The sequence below is a fragment of the Oncorhynchus mykiss genome, chromosome 5 (assembly GCF_013265735.2).
Source record: "Oncorhynchus mykiss isolate Arlee chromosome 5, USDA_OmykA_1.1, whole genome shotgun sequence".
Taxonomy (NCBI): Eukaryota; Metazoa; Chordata; class Actinopteri; order Salmoniformes; family Salmonidae; genus Oncorhynchus; species Oncorhynchus mykiss.
Genome location: NC_048569.1, coordinates 44,284,670 through 44,303,183, shown reverse-complemented (window position 1 = coordinate 44,303,183; position 18,514 = coordinate 44,284,670). Strand labels below are relative to the sequence as shown.

General features: G+C 42.2%; 1 pseudogene; it reads right to left on the bottom strand.

Moving 5' to 3' along the window:
* Positions 1-1,749: 1,749 nt before the first annotated feature.
* LOC110523907 lies at positions 1,750-6,314 on the bottom strand (annotated as a pseudogene).
* Between the last annotated feature and the right edge of the window lie 12,200 nt (positions 6,315-18,514).

Genomic DNA, 18,514 nt, shown 5'->3' with positions numbered 1-18,514 from the left:
AGAGAGAGGCAGAGAGAGAGAGAGAGGCAGAGCGAGAGGCAGAGAGAGAGAGAGGCAGAGAGAGAGAGGCAGAGAGAGAGGCAGAGAGAGAGAGAGATAGGGAGAGGGAGGCAGAGAGAGGGAGGCAGAGAGAGAGAGGCAGAGAGAGAGAGGCAGAGAGAGAGAGGCAGCACACAGGAGCAACTCAATAAATCACTGTGTTGGATGGGGGGATTAGTCCAGGGCATTTAGCTACCATCTCTTTACCAGCAACTCAATCCCATCATTACAAAGAGTAAGACATGACATGGGCCTCCTATACAGTCTGTCAATTTATACGTAACAATCCTCATTGCATTACAGGGCCAGTTTCATGGGTCCTCCAGTAAGAAAAACCTTTTCAATAATAATCTTCACTGACAATGCTTATTTGCCCAGGACCATTGATGGAAAAAGTACCCAATTGTCATACTTGAGTAAAAGTAAAGATACCTTCATAGAAAATTACTCAAGTGAAGTTCACCCAGTAAAATAATACTTGAGTAAAAGTCTAAAAGTATTTGCTATAAATAGCATAGAAAGTAAAAGTATAAATCATTACAAATTCCTTATATTAAGCAAATCAGACAACACCATTTTCTTGTTTTTATGTATTTACGGATAGCCGGGGGCACACTCCAACACTCCAACATAATTTACAAACAAAGCATTTGTGTTTCGTGAGTCCGCCATGTCAGAGGCAATAGGGATGACCAGGGATGTTCTCTTGATAAGTGTGTAAATAGGACCATTGTCTGGTCCTGCTAAGCATTCAAAATGTAACAAGTACTTTTGTGTGTCAGAAATAGTACATTCTTTCTTCAGGAATGGAGTGAAGCAAAAGTAAAAGTTGTCAGAAATATAAATAGTAAAGTAAAGTACAGATACCCCCCAAAAGACTTAAGTAAAAATACTTTATTAAAGCACTTTTTTAAATTGTATTTTATTTTTTTAACCTTTATTCAACTAGGCAAGTCAGTTAAGAACAAATTATTATTTACATTGACGGCCTACCGGGGAATACTAGGTTAACTGCCTTGTTCAGGGGCAGAACAACATATTTTTACCTTGTCAGCTCAGGGATTCAATCCAGCAACCTTTTGGTTACTGGCCCACACATGCTCCTTGTCACTAAGAAAGTAAATCAAAATGCTGTTTTAGCGCTGAAAATCTCTGTCTGTCTGTCTGTCTCTGTCTGACCCAACATTCAGTCGTGGTACACAGGGAAAGCCATCAGTGATTTAGAGTTTGTCTAAGCTGAGGCTGTTTACTCAGACCTGGTACACACTACACAGGAAGAGCCATCAGTGGTTTTGGGTTTCTGGCTGAGGCTGATTGGACCAACATCCAGTTGACCTTGTAGACCGAGGAAGTGCCAAAGAAGGAGAGCCATCAGTGAGCTGGGAGTTCTAACTATGTCCCTTTCTATTTCTGAAGAGTGTTCAGTGGCTGACCCCTTGATTTGTTCAGCCTGTCACAGCGGAAGAGCAGGAAGTGGACCTTCAGTCCTGACATGGGCATAGCAGCACATAGACAACAAACGTTTGATTAACTCGAAAGTCTACTTTATTCTCCCTCCCCTTGTGTCACGACTCGGTGCCAAATCTAATCTGTGTTATGTTCTGCAGAAACGAAAACAGAGATAAATAGAGCTTTGAGGGGTCCTTGTGTTTCAGCACTGGCTGGGAGAGACAATGGGCCAAATTACATTTACAAAAACCAATCAATCGGTAGTTTGTTTAAACGTGTTTTAATTACAACTCTTAAAAATTGAGATTCAATTATTAATAAATATCCTCTGGCGTTCTGATTCACATTACAATTTCTTTACTATTAAATGCTATTGCTATTAAGTCCATTTCTTTTGTTTCACCATGACACATTTAAAAACTTTTTTTTATGGGTTTGACAATATAATTACACATAGAATCCAATAATAGGATCTCTGTTGGTTTGCTTGCATTCCAATGAATTATGCCAGCAAATTATATTGTACCTGCATAGGTTAAGTATCCAACAACCTGGGTTATTGGTTAACCTTATCAGCCATACCAGATTCCCAGTTTTTCTATGATAATATGATTGCACAAATAAACAGTCAATATCAAGTTATCTGAATTTGAATGACATGAACCCATTTCATTCCTATCACGTCCAATACAAACAGCTTTGACCAAGCAGCGACTATTAATACAATAAAATCATGTTTTAACACACCAACCTGGAACGTCAACGCTGCTGATCAATTGGCTGGACTAATTGTTTATCTTAGATAAGGAAAAACAGGCAAAAGGTCAACAATCACAGGTCGCGCAAGCTCTCTCCCAGTCCCTGCAGATAGGAACATTAAACAGATGTTTGGACTGCAAATACGACTAATAAGATGAGTCAAAAAGAACATGGTTCAGAGTGAATAAGTCAAAAAGAACTTGGTTAAAAAGTGAAACTGTGTTTCTGTTAAGAACACATTTAAAACAGTAAAACATGCAATAATACTGGTCACAATGTGTACTACCAGAGACAAACATACACTCCATGAAAGTTTGTGGACACCTGCTCGTCAAACATCTCATTCCAGGCCTCCTGAGTGGGACAGTGGTCTAAGGCACTGCATTGCGGTTCTAGCTGTGCCACTACAGATCCGGGTTTGAGACCAGGCTCTGTTGCAGCTGGCCGTAACCGGGAGACCCATGGGGTGGTGACAAGGGGACCCATTTTGGCATTGCTCATGGCGATCTAAGGCTTTTGTGCGGCTGCTCGGCCATGGAAACCCATTTCAAGAAGCTCCTGACGTACAGTTCTTGTATTGACGTTGCTTCCAGAGGCAGTTTGGAACTCGGTAGTGAGTGTTGCAACCGAGGACAGTGCTTCAGCACTCGGCAGTCTGGTTCTGTGAGCTTGTGTGGCCTACCACTTGGGAAGAAAGTTGACTAACAGACTTGTTGGAAAGGTGGCATCCTATGACGGTGCAACATCGAAAGTCACTGAACTCTTCAGTAAGGCCATTCTACTGCTAATGTTTGTCCATGGAGATTGCATGGCTGTGTGGTCGATTTTATACACCTGTCAATATCAGCTGTATAAATTGCCGAATTCACTCATTTTAAGGAGTGTCCACATACTTTGTATATATAGTGTACGTCATAATTTTCCATTTGTAAAGCAAGAGCGTACAACAAAGGACACATTAAATTACTGAGGCGTTCAACCACCAAAACACATATTCATCAAATCTAGAAAGATTGAGAATAAATAGCACAATACAAAATAGTTGTTATAAAAATCTTATGTACAGCCTCCTTCACACTTACAAGACAGTTGCTTTTAACCCAGCAAGTTGTAGCTACGACTTCCACTAGGATTAACATTTTAATTTCAGTGACGCAGATATTTCAGTACGCTGCTCAAAACCAGGAGTCATTTCATTCTGAGGCCTTTGAGGCTGAAATCCATCTAATTCATCCCTAGCTACTCAAACGAGCAAACTAAGAAACAGTAGTACTAGACACAGTAGTTACTTAGTCTGCAACACCCAACGAATGAAACCAGCGGACTTCCTGGTCCTCATCTGAAAAGAGAAGAAATACAGGAACTTAGCATAAATGAAGGGGACTAAACTGAAATGGAAAGAGAGGAGAGAAAGAAAAATGACAGTAACTTTAGCATGAACTGAAATGGAGGAATGTGAATCAGTGAAAAATGTCCGTTAACACATCCTCAGACCTGAAAACCAGGCCTCTGTGGTCTCGGAATAATCTTTTGTGGCTTTTCAGGGCAGAACAGCAACCTGTGATGAATCACAGGAGCCCATTTGGCTGCCCAGTGAGGTGCAAATGGTTTTTATCATCACCCATTCACAGCCAAACTGGTGCCACCTCTGATAATACCTGCCCCTCTCAAAGGCATTAGCAAAGAAACCTGCTCGACCACTCCTTTTATTATCAACACAAACCATGTCTGGGTGATATGAATTGAGACACTTGTGCATTTATTACATTTTTTATTTAACTAGCCAAGTCAAATAAGAACAAATTCTTATTTACAATGACGGCTTACCAAAACCTAACCAATCTGAGAGCCGCTCTATGGGACTCCCAATCACGGCCGGTTATGATACAAACCAGGGTTTGTTGAGACGCCACTAGCACTGAGCTGCAGTGCCTTAGACCGCTGCGCCACTCAGGAGCTTTTAAGTAAGAAGGCCTGAGCAGATATACCATTGAGGTTATACAGGCTAGCTCATGTTTAAATGTGAATGATGCCATTTTTAGTTTACAATCTGCAAACAGCAGGCTACAATAGGAATGCCATAAATGAAATGGAGAGCACAGTTCTTCAACTGATGCCAGTTGCACCACAAGGTCTGTCACTCTTATCTGAGCCTCAAAAGCACAGGCCAGTGTGTTTCAAACAATTTAGTGACATTTTGGAGAGAATTTTTTAAAACATCCGTCAGTGTCATAAAGTGTCTTCTTAACACAGTCCTCATGGAACACCCGAGGGAAACAGTGCAGGACCCCAAATCCACACAGCCTTTCTGCACCCACTCTCTGTGGGGAATGATACCACAGCTCCTGCAGGAACAGGGAGCAGAGCAGAGCAGAGAGATACACGTCAAAACAGGCTCGATACATCACTTTAGACTACTGAATATGTGTTTCCTCCACGGTCAAACAGGCCTGGAAATATGGGGATGTTAATTATTGGGAAATGAAATTACCCGACGCGTTCGTGGTATTCACAGCTCCGGTCAATGAAGTGTGGCGGGCATGCGCAAAAGCTTCCCAAAATACAGGTGCCACCATTTTTACAACAGTTTCGACTCTGCTTTGGACCTTCGGGAAAAGAGAAAGACATAGGGTAGACGTTTAATATGGATGTTGTGAGTGTTGTATTTACACTCAGGCTTTAGCCCTGGGGTGCGTTCGGCAAGGCACAGCATTGTACGACGTTCAGATAGAGATATAGCATGTAGAACAGACATGCCTCTCTGACCTGTAGAATAAGGAATCATGTTGGTTCTATTCATGACATTTCTATCTGCAATGTTTCACAACATTTGCCTACTGAAGATGGCCCTGGAGACACTGTCCAGAATGCTGGCCAGCAGACTGGCAAACACAGTTTTAACACATTCCTTCAGAACCATGTTTTCAATGACAGAGCGATAACAGCTGGGAAAACAGCTTGACTGAGGCTTAGCCTATGTTGTTTTGGTGAATTAAGACAAACAAACAAACAAATGATGCAGGATAACGAACGTGTGATAAAGAGGGAACATAAATCGTATTACAAAGCAAGAGAGGCCGAATAAATTCACCCAAAGTCAAACTCAAATTCACTGCAGTGAGTTTATGGAGGCCATGTAGGTTGATATCAGTAATGTTACGCAATTAATGTCCAACTTACTTCCAGTGAGGCCTACGAAGGGTAAGACCAAGCCCGCATCACAATGTTTTCTGTCCCCAGCAGGAGAGTTCATCTCTTTGAACTGGTTCAGGTAATCAGCGTTCTGCTGGATCGTTTTCCCAGAGTCCACCGCTCTGGTCAATACCTCTATGGTTTTGGTACATTCAGATCCTTCACAGCCATGGATAAGAGAGAATGGCTAATATTTAGGTATAGCGTGTAAACAGTTTCAGATGAGCAAACTAGGGCCAAGGGCCAGATACAAATTGTTAACAAAATATTGACAAAAGCCTATGTGATCCAATTGTAATTCCAACAACTGCCGGCAAGAAAACCATAAAATACATTAGGGGATCATTTATTTTATTTGATGTTGAAATAAATATAGGCTACAGACATTTCTGAACTTAAAACAAATGTGACAAAAAAATCAATCTGTACACATGGCCTACCCCAAAAAGTTGCCAAACTCATTCTGTTCTCCCGGAGTTTGCCAATAATCCAAGCTCACATGCACAATGCTTCTTCTAGGCCTATTGCAACAGGCTAAAGTAAACCTTCAGTTAACACAGTGATACAGGCAGTTACGTAACCCACTGTTCCGAGGCCGTCATTGAAAACAAGAATTTGTTCTTAAACTGACTTGCCTCGTTAAATAAAGATAAAATAAAAAGAAATAAATAAAAATAAATACTGCTCACCTCTTCTGTTCCAAGTCCACAAGCTCTGTATTCCAGAGGATGTGATACTCTCTGGAGAAAAGCATCCATCCAGCATTGTGGCTACCCTCCCCAAAGGCCGCACGCTCAAACCCCTGATGGCATTTTTGCGCATATTTGCCCAGCCTTCTCCAGTGAGGTCACACCCACCGCAGGAATCTCGGCATGCAAATCATGGAGCGCTCCTCTGTGAAGGTAAAGTTCGAAGCTTTGCTTTTTATAATGGAGAACTGTGATTTGTATTGTGACAATGTAACAATGCAGTATACCGAGGTCACGCGCAAGGTTGTGGGCAAGAAAATACGATTCTAGCATCTTTGGTCTGCACAACAAAAACATCATTATTTTCCCTCTACATTCACAGAGGAAAGTGGCTTCTAAATGCCACATTACTTGTACATGGTGACCTGACCTCCTCAATAATTGTATTCTGGCATAGGAAAAACGTACCTACAGTGCAATTGGGAAGTATCGCAGACCAGCTGACTGTGGTGTGTTCACAGGTATATTAAATCTCTCACTATCCCAGTCTGTTGTCCCCACATGCTTCAAGATGGCCACCATTGTCCCTGTACCTAAGAAAGCAAAGGTAATTGAACTAAATTACTATCGTTCCGTAGCACTCAACTCTGTCATCATGAAGTGCTTTGAGAGACTAGTCAAGGATCATATCACCTCCACCTCACCTGCCACCCTAGACCCACTTCAATTTGCTTACCGCCCCAATAGATCCACAGACAATGCAAACGCCCACACACTGCACACAAGTAAGAATGCTGTTCATTGATATTAACTCTGCATTCAACACCATAGTACCCTCCAAGCTCATCATCAAGCTCAAGGCCCTGGGTTTGAACCCCGCTCTGTGCAACTGGGTCCTGGACTTCCTGATGGGTCGTCCCCAGGTGGTGAAGGTAGGAAACAACACCTCCTCTTCGCTGATCCTCAACACTGGGGCTCAGCCCCATCCTCTACTCCCTGTTCACCCGTGACTGCATAGCCTAGCACACCTCCAACTCAATCAAGTTTGCAGATGACACAACAGTAGTAGGCTTGATCTCTGCCTCTAACCCTATTATGGGGGCTGAGTCACTGGCTTACTGATGCTCTTCCATGCCATCCCAGGAGGGGTGCGTCACTTGAGTGGGTTGAGTCACTGACATGATCTTCCCGTCCGGGTTGACGCCCCCCTCGGGTTTGTGCCGTGGGGTAGATCTTCATGGGCTATACTCGGCCTTGTCTCAGGGTAGTAAGTTGGTGGTTTGAAGATATCCCTCTAGTGGTGGGGGGGATGTGCTTTAGCAAAGTGGGTGGGGTTATATCCTGCCTCGTTGGCCCTGTCCGGGGGTATCGTCGAACGGGGCCACAGTGTCTCCCGACCCCTCCTGTCTCAGCCTTCTGTATTTATGCTGCAATAGTTTGTGTCGGGGGGCTAGGGTCAGTCTGTTATATCTGGAGTATTTATCCTGTCTTATCCAGTGTCCTGTGTGTATTTAAGTATGCTCCTTCTAACTCTCTCTCTTTCTCTCTTTTCTGTCTTCTCTCGGAGGACCAGAGCCCTAGGGCCATGCCTCAATACTACCTGACCGGATGACTCCTTGCTGTCCCCAGTCCACCTCGTCGTCCTGCTGCTCCAGTTTCAACTGGTCTGTCTGTGGCTATGGAACACTGACCTGTTCACCGGATGTGCTACCTGTCCCAGACCTGCTGTTTTCTCTCTCTACCGCACCTGCTGTCTCTAACTCTGAATGATCAGCTATGAAAAGCCAACTGACATTCACTTCTGAGGTGCTGACCTGTTGCACCCTCTACAACCACTGTGATTATTACTATTTGACCCTGCTGGTCATCTATGAACGTTTGAACATCTTGGCCATGTCGTGTTATAATCTCCACCTGGCACAGCCAGAAGAGGACAGGCCGCCCCCCAAAACCCTGGTTCCTCTGTAGGTTTCTTTCTCAGTTCCTGCCTTTCTAGGGGGGGTTTCCTAGCCACCGTGCTTCTACATCTGCATTGCCTACTGTTTGTGGTTTTAGGCTGGGTTTCTATATAGCACTTTGTGACATCGGCTGATGTAAAAAGGGCTTTATAAATACATTTGATTGAAATTTGATTGATTACCAACATAAGATGAGACAGCCTACAGGGAGGAGGTGAGGGCTCTGGGAGTGTGGTGCCAGGATAATAACCTCTCACTCAACGTCAACAAAACTAAGGAGATGATCGTGGACTTCAGGAAACAGCAGAGGGCACGCCCCCATATCCACATCGATGGGACCACAGTGGAGAAGGTGGAAAGCTTCAAGTTTCTCGGCTTACACATCACTGAATAACTGAAATAGTCCACCCACACAGACAGTGTGGTGAAGAAGCCGCAACAGCGCCTCTTCAATCTTGGGAGGCTAAAGAAATGTGGCTTAACACCTAAAACCCTCACAAACCTTTATCACCGCCTGGTGTGGCAACTGCACCACCCACAATTGCAAAGCTCTCCAGAGGGTGGTGCGGTCTGCCCAACGCATTACCAGCGGCAAACCTCCCATCCTCCTAGACACCTACAGCACCCGATGCCATAGGAAGGCCAAAAAGATCATCAAGGACATCAACCACCGAGCCACTGCCTGTTCACCCTGTTATCATCCAGAAGGCGAGGTCAGTACAGGTGCATCAAAGCTGGGAACAAGAGTGAAAAACAGCTTTGATCTCAAGGCCACCAGACTGCAAAACAGCCATGACTGGCACATTAGAGGCAGCTGCCTATAGACATAGATTAGGAATCACGGGCCCCTTTTAGAAATGGACCAGTAGCCACTTTAATAATGTTCCCGTATCTATCATTGCTCATCTCATATGTATAAACCGTACACAACACTATTCTAAGATATCGCAGTCACTTTTAAATTGTGTCTGCACATCGCATCACCCATTTCATATGTATATACTGTATTGTATTCTATACTACACCACTGACTGTTAAACAGCCATCTCCAGCACATCAGAGGCTGCTGCCGATAGACAGACTAGGAATAACTGGCCACTTTAAGGAAATTAAACACTAGCCACTTAATTAATAATGTCTCTGTATCTTGCATTACTCACCTCATATGTGTAAACTGTACTCTATGCTATTCTACGGTATCTTAGTCACTTTAATTGTTTGCAAATATTGCAACACCCATCTCATCTAAATATACTGTACTCTATACGATGCCACTGCATCTTAGCCCAATGCCGCTCTGACATATACAGTGCCTTGCGAAAGTATTCGGCCCCCTTGAACTTTGCGACCTTTTGCCACATTTCAGGCTTCAAACATAAAGATATAAAACTTTATTTTTTTGTGAAGAATCAACAACAAGTGGGACACAATCATGAAGTGGAACGACATTTATTGGATATTTCAAACTTTTTTAACAAATCAAAAACTGAAAAATTGGGTGTGCAAAATTATTCAGCCCCCTTAAGTTAATACTTTGTAGCGCCACCTTTTGCTGCGATTACAGCTGTAAGTCACTTGGGGTATGTCTCTATCAGTTTTGCACATCGAGAGACTGACATTTTTTCCCATTCCTCTTTGCAAAACAGCTCGAGCTCAGTGAGGATGGATGGAGAGCATTTGTGAACAGCAGTTTTCAGTTCTTTCCACAGATTCTCGTGTGGACTTTGACTTGGCCATTATAACACCTGGATATGTTGATTTTTGAACCATTCCATTGTAGATTTTGCTTTATGTTTTGGATCATTGTCTTGTTGGAAGACAAATCTCTGTCCCAGTCTCAGGTCTTTTGCAGACTCCATCAGGTTTTCTTCCAGAATGGTCCTGTATTTGGCTCCATCCATCTTCCCATCAATTTTAACCATCTTCCCTGTCCCTGCTGAAGAAAAGCAGGCCCAAACCATGATGCTGCCACCACCATGTTTGACAGTGGGGATGGTGTGTTCAGGGTGATGAGCTGTGTTGCTTTTACGCCAAACATAACGTTTTGCATTGTTGCCAAAAAGTTCAATTTTGGTTTCATCTGACCAGAGCACCTTCTTCCACATGTTTGGTGTGTCTCCCAGGTGGCTTGTGGCAAACTTTAAACAACACTTTTTATGGATATCTTTAAGAAATGGCTTTCTTCTTGCCACTCTTCCATAAAGGCCAGATTTGTGCAATATACAACTGATTGTTGTCCTATGGACAGAGTCTCCCACCTCAGCTGTAGATCTCTGCAGTTCATCCAGAGTGATCATGGGCCTCTTGGCTGCATCTCTGAGCAGTCTTCTCCTTGTATGAGCTGAAAGTTTAGAGGGACGGCCAGGTCTTGGTAGATTTGCAGTGGTCTGATACTCCTTCCATTTCAATATTATCGCTTGCACAGTGCTCCTTGGGATGTTTAAAGCTTGGGAAATCTTTTTGGATCCAAATCCGGCTTTAAACTTCTTCACAACAGTATCTCGGACCTGCCTGGTGTGTTCCTTGTTCTTCATGATGCTCTCTGCGCTTTTAACGGACATCTGAGACTATCACAGTGCAGGTGCATTTATACGGAGACTTGATTACACACAGGTGGATTGTATTTATCATCATTAGTCATTTAGGTCAACATTGGATCATTCAGAGATCCTCACTGAACTTCTGGAGGGAGTTTGCTGCACTGAAAGTAAAGGGGCTGAATAATTTTGCACGCCCAATTTTTCAGTTTTTGATTTGTTAAAAAAGTTTGAAATATCCAATAAATGTCGTTCCACTTCATGATTGTGTCCCACTTGTTGTTGATTCTTCACAAAAAAATACAGTTTTATATCTTTATGTTTGAAGCCTGAAATGTGGCAAAAGGTCGCAAAGTTCAAGGGGGCCGAATACTTTCGCAAGGCACTGTATGTATGTAAACGTCCTTTTTTCAAGGACCCTGTCTTTCAAAGATAATTCGTAAGAATCCAATTAACCTCACAGATCTTCATTGTAAAGGGTTTAAACACGGTTTCCCATGCTTGTTCAATGATCCATAAACAATGAATGAATATGCACCTATGGAACGGTCGTTAAAACGTCTTCAGGCTAGGGTCCTTTTTTTCTGAATTTCTGCCTGACTGGCGTTCCCAAAGTAAACTGCCTGTTACTCAGCCAGGATATGCATATAATTGGCACCATTGGATAGAAAACACTTTGAAGTTTGTAGAAATGTTAAAATAATGGATGAGACTATAACACAATAGATATGGTAGGAGATAATCCAAAGAAAAACCATCCTGAATATTTTTTGGGAGAGCCAATGCTCAGTTTACTTTGGGAACGCCAGTCAGGCGGAAATTCAGAAAAAAAGGACCCTAGACTGAAGACGTTTTAACGACCGTTCCACAGGTGCATATTCATCCATTGTTTATGGATCATTGAACAAGCATGGGAAACCGTGTTTAAACCCTTTACAATGAAGATCTGTGAGGTTAATTGGATTCTTACGAATTATCTTTGAAAGACAGTGTCTTTGAAAAAAGGACGTTTACATACAGGTAGTTCAAACTCTATGGGGGTGCCACTTGGTTCAATTCTCGGGCCGACTCTCTTCTCTATATACATCAATGATGTCGCTCTTGCTGCTGGTGATTCTCTGATCCACCTCTATGCAAATGACACCATTCTGTATACTTCTGGCTCTTCTTTGGACACTGTGTTAAAACTTCTTAGGGCTGCAATCCAGTTAATGGGATGATATGACAACAGCCAGTGAAAGTGCATGGCGCCAAATTCAAATCAACAGAAATCTCTAAATTAAAAGTCCTCAAACATACATGTATCTAATACCGTTTTAAAGGTAAACTTGTTGTTAATCCCACCACAGTGTTCGATTTCAAATAGGCTTTACAGCGAAAGCACCACAAACAATTATGTTAGGTCACCACCAACTCACAGAAAAATTCTGCCATTTTTCCAGCCAAAGAGAGGAGTCACAAAAAGCACAAATAGAGATAAAATGAATCACTAATATTTGATGATCTTCATCAGATGACACTCATAGGACTTCATGTTACGCAATACATGTATGTTTTGTTTGATAATGTTCATATTTATATAAAAAAATCTCAGTATACATTGGTGCGTTACATTCACTAGTTCCAAAAACATTCGGTGATATTGCAGGGAGCCACATCATTTTACAGAAATACTCATCATAAATGTTGATAAATACAATTGTTAGACGTTAATGCAACCGCTGTGTCAGATTTAAAAAAAATGGAAAAAGCAAACCACTCAATAATCTGAGACGGCGCTCAGAAAATAAATAAAATTATCCGCCATGTGGGAGTCAACAGAAATCATAAATCACATTATAAATATTCCCTTACCTTTGACGATCTTCATCAGAATGCACTCCCAGGAATCCTAGTTCCACAATAAATGCTTGATTTGTTCGATAATGTCCATGATTTATGTCCAAGTAGCTACTTTTGTTAGTGTGTTTAGTACACAAATCCAAACGCTGGTGCAGGTCCATCCGAAAGTCGGACGAAAACTTCAAAAAGTTATATTACAGGTCGAAGAAACTTGTCAAACTAAGTATAGAATCAATCTTTAGGATGGTGTTATCATAAATCTTCAATGAAGTTCCAACCGGAGAGTTCCTATGTCTGTAGAGAAGTCATGGAACGCAGGTTGCTATCATGTGAAATGCGCGTGACCAGGACCTGGCTCTCTGCCAGACCACTGACTCAAAGAGCTCCCATCCGGCTCCACAACACAGTAGACATTTAGTTGACATTTAGTGGAATCCCTAGGAAGTGCAACTTTATCCATATCCCACTGTGTATTCAATAGGAGCTGGGTTGAAAATCAACCAACCTCAGATTTTCCACTTCCTGTTTGGATTTCTTCTCAGATTTTTGCCTGCCATATGAGTTCTGTTATACTCACAGACATCATTCAAACAGTTTCAGAAACTTCAGAGTGTTTTCTATCCAATACTAATAATATGCATATATTAGCAACTGGGACTGAGGAGCAGGCTGTTGACTCTGGGCACCTTTCATCCACCTTTCATCCAAGCTACTCAATACTGCCTCTGCAGACATAACCTCCAGACGAGCTTCAACGCCATACAACTCTCCTTCCGTGGCCTCCAACTGCTCTTAAATGCAAGTAAAACTAAATGCATCCTATTCAACCGATCGATGCCCGCACTCGCCCGCCCGTCCAGCATCACTACTCTGGACGGTTCTGACTTAGAATATGTGGACAACAACAAATACCTAGGTGTCTGGTTAGACTGTAAATTCTCCTTCCAGACTCACATCAAGCATCTCCAATCCAAAATTAAATCTACAATCGGCTTCCTATTTCGCAACAAAGCATCCTTCACTCATGCTGCCAAACATACCCTTGTAAAACTGACCATCCTACCGATCCTCGACTTCGGCGATGTCATTTACAAAATAGTCTCCAACAGTCTACTCAACAAATTGGATGCAGTCTGTCACAGTGCCATCCGTTTTGTCACCAAAGCCCCATATACTACCCACCACTGTGACCTGTATGCTCTCGTTGGCTGGCCCTCGCTTCATACCCGCCGCCAAACCCACTGACACCAGGTCATCTACAAGTCTCTGCTAGGTAAAGCCCCGCGTTATCTCAGCTCACTGGTCACCATAGCAGCACCCACCCGTAGCACGCGCTCCAGTAGGTACAGTGCCTTGCGAAAGTATTCGGCCCCCTTGAACTTTTGTGACCTTTTGCCACGTTTCAGGCTTCAAACATAAAGATATAAAACTGTCTTTTTTTGTGAAGAATCAACAACAAGTGGGACACAATCATGAAGTGGAACGACATTTCTTGGATATTTCAAACTTTTTTAACAAATCAAAAACTGAAAAATTGGGCGTGCAAAATTATTCAGCCCCCTTAAGTTAATACTTTGTAGCGCCACCTTTTGCTGCGATTACAGCTGTAAGTTGCTTGGGGTATGTCTCTATCAGTTTTGCACATCGAGAGACTGAAATTTTTTCCCAATCCTCCTTGCAAAACAGCTCGAGCTCAGTGAGGTTGAATGGAGAGCATTTGTGAACAGCAGTTCAGTTCTTTCCACAGATTCTCGATTGGATTCAGGTCTGGACTTTGACTTGGCCATTCTAACACCTGGATATGTTTATTTTTGAACCATTCCATTGTAGATTTTGCTTTATGTTTTGGATCATTGTCTTGTTGGAAGACAAATCTCTGTCCCAGTCTCAGGTCTTTTGCAGACTCCATCAGGTTTTCTTCCAGAATGGTCCTGTATTTGGCTCCATCCATCTTCCCATCAATTTTAACCATCTTCCCTGTCCCTGCTGAAGAAAAGCAGGCCCAAACCATGATGCTGCCACCACCATGTTTGACAGTGGGGATGGTGTGTTGAGCTGTGTTGCTTTTACGCCAAACATAACGTTTTGCATTGTTGCCAAAAAGTTCAATTTTGGTTTCATCTGAACAGAGCACCTTCTTCCACATGTTTGGTGTGTCTCCCAGGTGGCTTGTGGCAAACTTTAAACAACACTTTTTATGGATATCTTTAAGAAATGGCTTTCTTCTTGCCACTCTTCCATAAAGGCCAGATTTGTGCAATATACAACTGATTGTTGTCCTATGGACAGAGTCTCCCACCTCAGCTGTAGATCTCTGCAGTTCATCCAGAGTGATCATGGGCCTCTTGGCTGCATCTCTGAGCAGTCTTCTCCTTGTATGAGCTGAAAGTTTAGAGGGACGGCCAGGTCTTGGTAGATTTGCAGTGGTCTGATACTCCTTCCATTTCAATATTATCGCTTGCACAGTGCTCCTTGGGATGTTTAAAGCTTGGGAAATATTTTGTATCCAAATCCGGCTTTAAACTTCTTCACAACAGTATCTCGGACCTGCCTGGTGTGTTCCTTGTTCTTCATGATGCTCTCTGCGCTTTTAACGGAACTCTGAGACTATCACAGTGCAGGTGCATTTATACGGAGACTTGATTACACACAGGTGGATTGTATTTATCATCATTAGTCATTTAGGTCAACATTGGATCATTCAGAGATCATCACTGAACTTCTGGAGAGAGTTTGCTGCACTGAAAGTAAAGGGGCTGAATAATTTTGCACGCCTAATTCTTCAGTTTTTGATTTGTTAAAAAAGTTTGAAATATCCAATAAATGTCGTTCCACTTCATGATTGTGTCCCACTTGTTGTTGATTCTTCACAAAAAAATACAGTTTTATATCTTTATGTTTGAAGCCTGAAATGTGGCAAAAGGTCGCAAAGTTCAAGGGGGCCGAATACTTTCGCAAGGCACTGTATATCTCACTGGTCACCCCCAAAGCCAATTCTTCCTTTGGCCACCTTTCCTTCCAGTTCTCTGCTGCCAATGACTGTAACGAACTGCAAAAATAACTGAATCTGGAGACTCATATCTCCCTCACTGGCTTTAAGCGCCAGCTGTCAGAGCAGCTCACAGATCACTGCACCTGTACATAGCCCATCTGTAAATAGTCCATCCAAATACCTCATCCCCATACTGTATTTATTTATTTATCTTGCTCCTTTGCACCCCAGTATCTCTACTTGCACATTCATCTTCTGCACATTTACTATTCCAGTGTTAATCTTCTATATTGTGATTACTTCGCCACCATGGCCTATTTATTGCCTTACCTCCCTTATCCTACCTCATTTGCACACACTGTATATATACTTTTTCTACTGTATTATTGTTTGTTTATTCCATGTGTAACTCTGTGTTGTTGTATGTGTCGAACTGCTTTGCTTTATCTTGGCCAGGTCGCAGTTGTAAATGAGAACTTGTTCTCAACTAGCCTAACTGGTTAACTAAAGGTAAAAAATTTGATTTTGAAAGTATTGAGAACCCTTGACTTTTTCTACACTTTATTACGTTACAGGCTTATTCTAAAATTGATTAAATGAAGAAAAACATTTCATCAATCTACACACAATACCCCATAATGACAAAGTGAAAACAAGTTTCTAGAAATGTTTGCAAGTGTATTAAAAATTCAAAACAGAAATACCTTTTTAACATACATAAGATTCAGATCCTTTGCTATGTGACTCGAAATTGAGCTCAGGTGCATCCTGTTTCCATTGATCATCCTTGAAATGTTTCTGCAACTTGATTGGAGTCCACCTGTGGTAAATTATTTGGAAAGGCGCACACCTGTCCATATTAGATCCCACAGTTGACAGTGCACGTCATAGCAAAAACCAAGCCACAAGGTCTAAGTAATTGTTCGAAGAGCTCAGAGACAGGATTGTGTCAAGGCACAAATCTGGGGAAGTGTACCAAAACATTTCTGCAGCATTGAAGGTCCCCAAGTACACATTGGCCTCCATCATTCTTAAATTAAATACATTTTGAACCACAAAAACACTTTCTAGAGCTGGCTGGCAGGCCAAACTGAGCAATCGGAGGAGAAGGGCCTTGGTCAGGGAAGTGACCAAGAACCCAATGGTCACTCTGACAGAGCTCCAGAGTTCTTCTGTGGAGATGTTAGAACCTTCCAGAAGGACAACCATCTCTGCAGCACTCCACCAATCAGACCTTAGTTCAAGGCATGGTTCACATCAGGCAATGCTTCATGTGAATAGCAAACTCACATTTTGTATGTGTTTTTTACATTGCAGGGCACCTCTAAACAACGTCTCCAATCTCGTCTCATTGTTTGGACTCCTGACTCCAATTATATTTTGGAGAAGTCATTAGCCTCGGGGTTCACATACTTTTTCCAACCTACACTGCGAATGTTTAAATGATGTATTCAATATAGACAAGACAAATACAATAATCTGTGTTATTAGTTTAAACACACTGTGTTTGTCTATTGTTGTGACTTAGAGGAAGATCAGATCACATTTTCTGACCAATTTATGCAGATATCCAGGTATTTCCAAAGGGTTCGCACACTTTTTCTTGAAACTGTACGTAAATGTGATATTTCCATGTTTAATTTTTAATACATTTTTGCTTTGTCTTTATGGGGTATTATGTGTAGATTAAAGAGAGAAAAAAACAATTTAATCAGTTTTAGAATAAGGCTGTAACGTAACAAAATGTGGAAAGATTCAAGGGGTCTGAATACTTTCTGAATGCACTGTATATAACCTGCAATATGATATGATAGCCCAGTCAGTGGTTGCTGGATAGATGGATATTTCTGAATATTTCTGCACCAGTCAGAAACCCTTTCACCCTATCCCCATCCCCCCCAATTGAAAACTACTGAGAAACATTCAGTTGTGCTCAGTGTTTCAGACAGAATTGGGTTTATCTACACTCCTAAAATTAAATGTACAAGTTGGAACCAAATAAAATTATTGAGAGAGATGCCATAGAGCAGGTATTTCCAAACTGGGGTGCGTGTATTCCCCTGGTGAGGCCATCGGGGGTACGCCAAATAAAAATGTGATTCACATGTATTTTCGCCACATTTTCAAAGGATATTTTCTAAAGTACTGGACTGCTTTGTGACATCAAATGGACTTTGGTGGTCAAGATGTGTTGGTATCTGTACTGATGGAGCAAAAACCATGACAGGGAAACATAGTGGAGTGGTAACGGGCGTGCAAGCAGTTGCTCCCAACGCCACTTGGGTACACTGCAGCATCCACCGAGAGGCTCTTGCTGCCAAGGGAATGCCTGACAGCTTGAAATACTTTTTGGACACTAAAGTGAAAATGGTTAACTTTGTTTTAAAGCAAGGCCCTTCTGTATGTTGTAAAGCTTTTATCAAGGGGCAAAGTGTTGATGCGTTTAAAAAAAATTAAGAGACGAGCTTAAAGGTCTTTTTACTGACCATCATTTTCACTTGTCTGACTGCTTGCATGATGACGAGTTTCTCACGCGACTGGCCTATCTGGGTGAAGTGTTTTCTCGCCTGAATGATCTGAATCTAGGATTACAGGGACTCTCCGCAACTATATTCAATGTGAGGCTATGATTAAGAAGTTGGAGCTCTTCTCTGTCTGCATTAATAAGGACAACACAGGTCTTTCCATCACTGTATGATTGTTTTGTGTGCAAATAAACTCAAGCTTACGGACAATGTCAAATGTGACTCACCTGAGTGAGTTGGATGTGGAATTACGCAGGTAAGTTCCGAAACGGATGACAAACAACTGGATTCATTATCCGTTTCATGCCCTGCCTCCAGCCCACTTACCAATATCATTTCAAGAGAACCTCATCGAAATTGCAACAAGCGGTTCTGTGAAAATTTAATTTAATCAGAAGCCACTGTCAGATTTCTGGATTGGGCTGCGCTCAGAGTATCCTGCCTTGGCAAATCACGCTGTTAATACACTGATGCCCTTTGCAACCACGTACCCATGTGAGAGTGGATTCACGGCCCTCACTAGCATGACAAC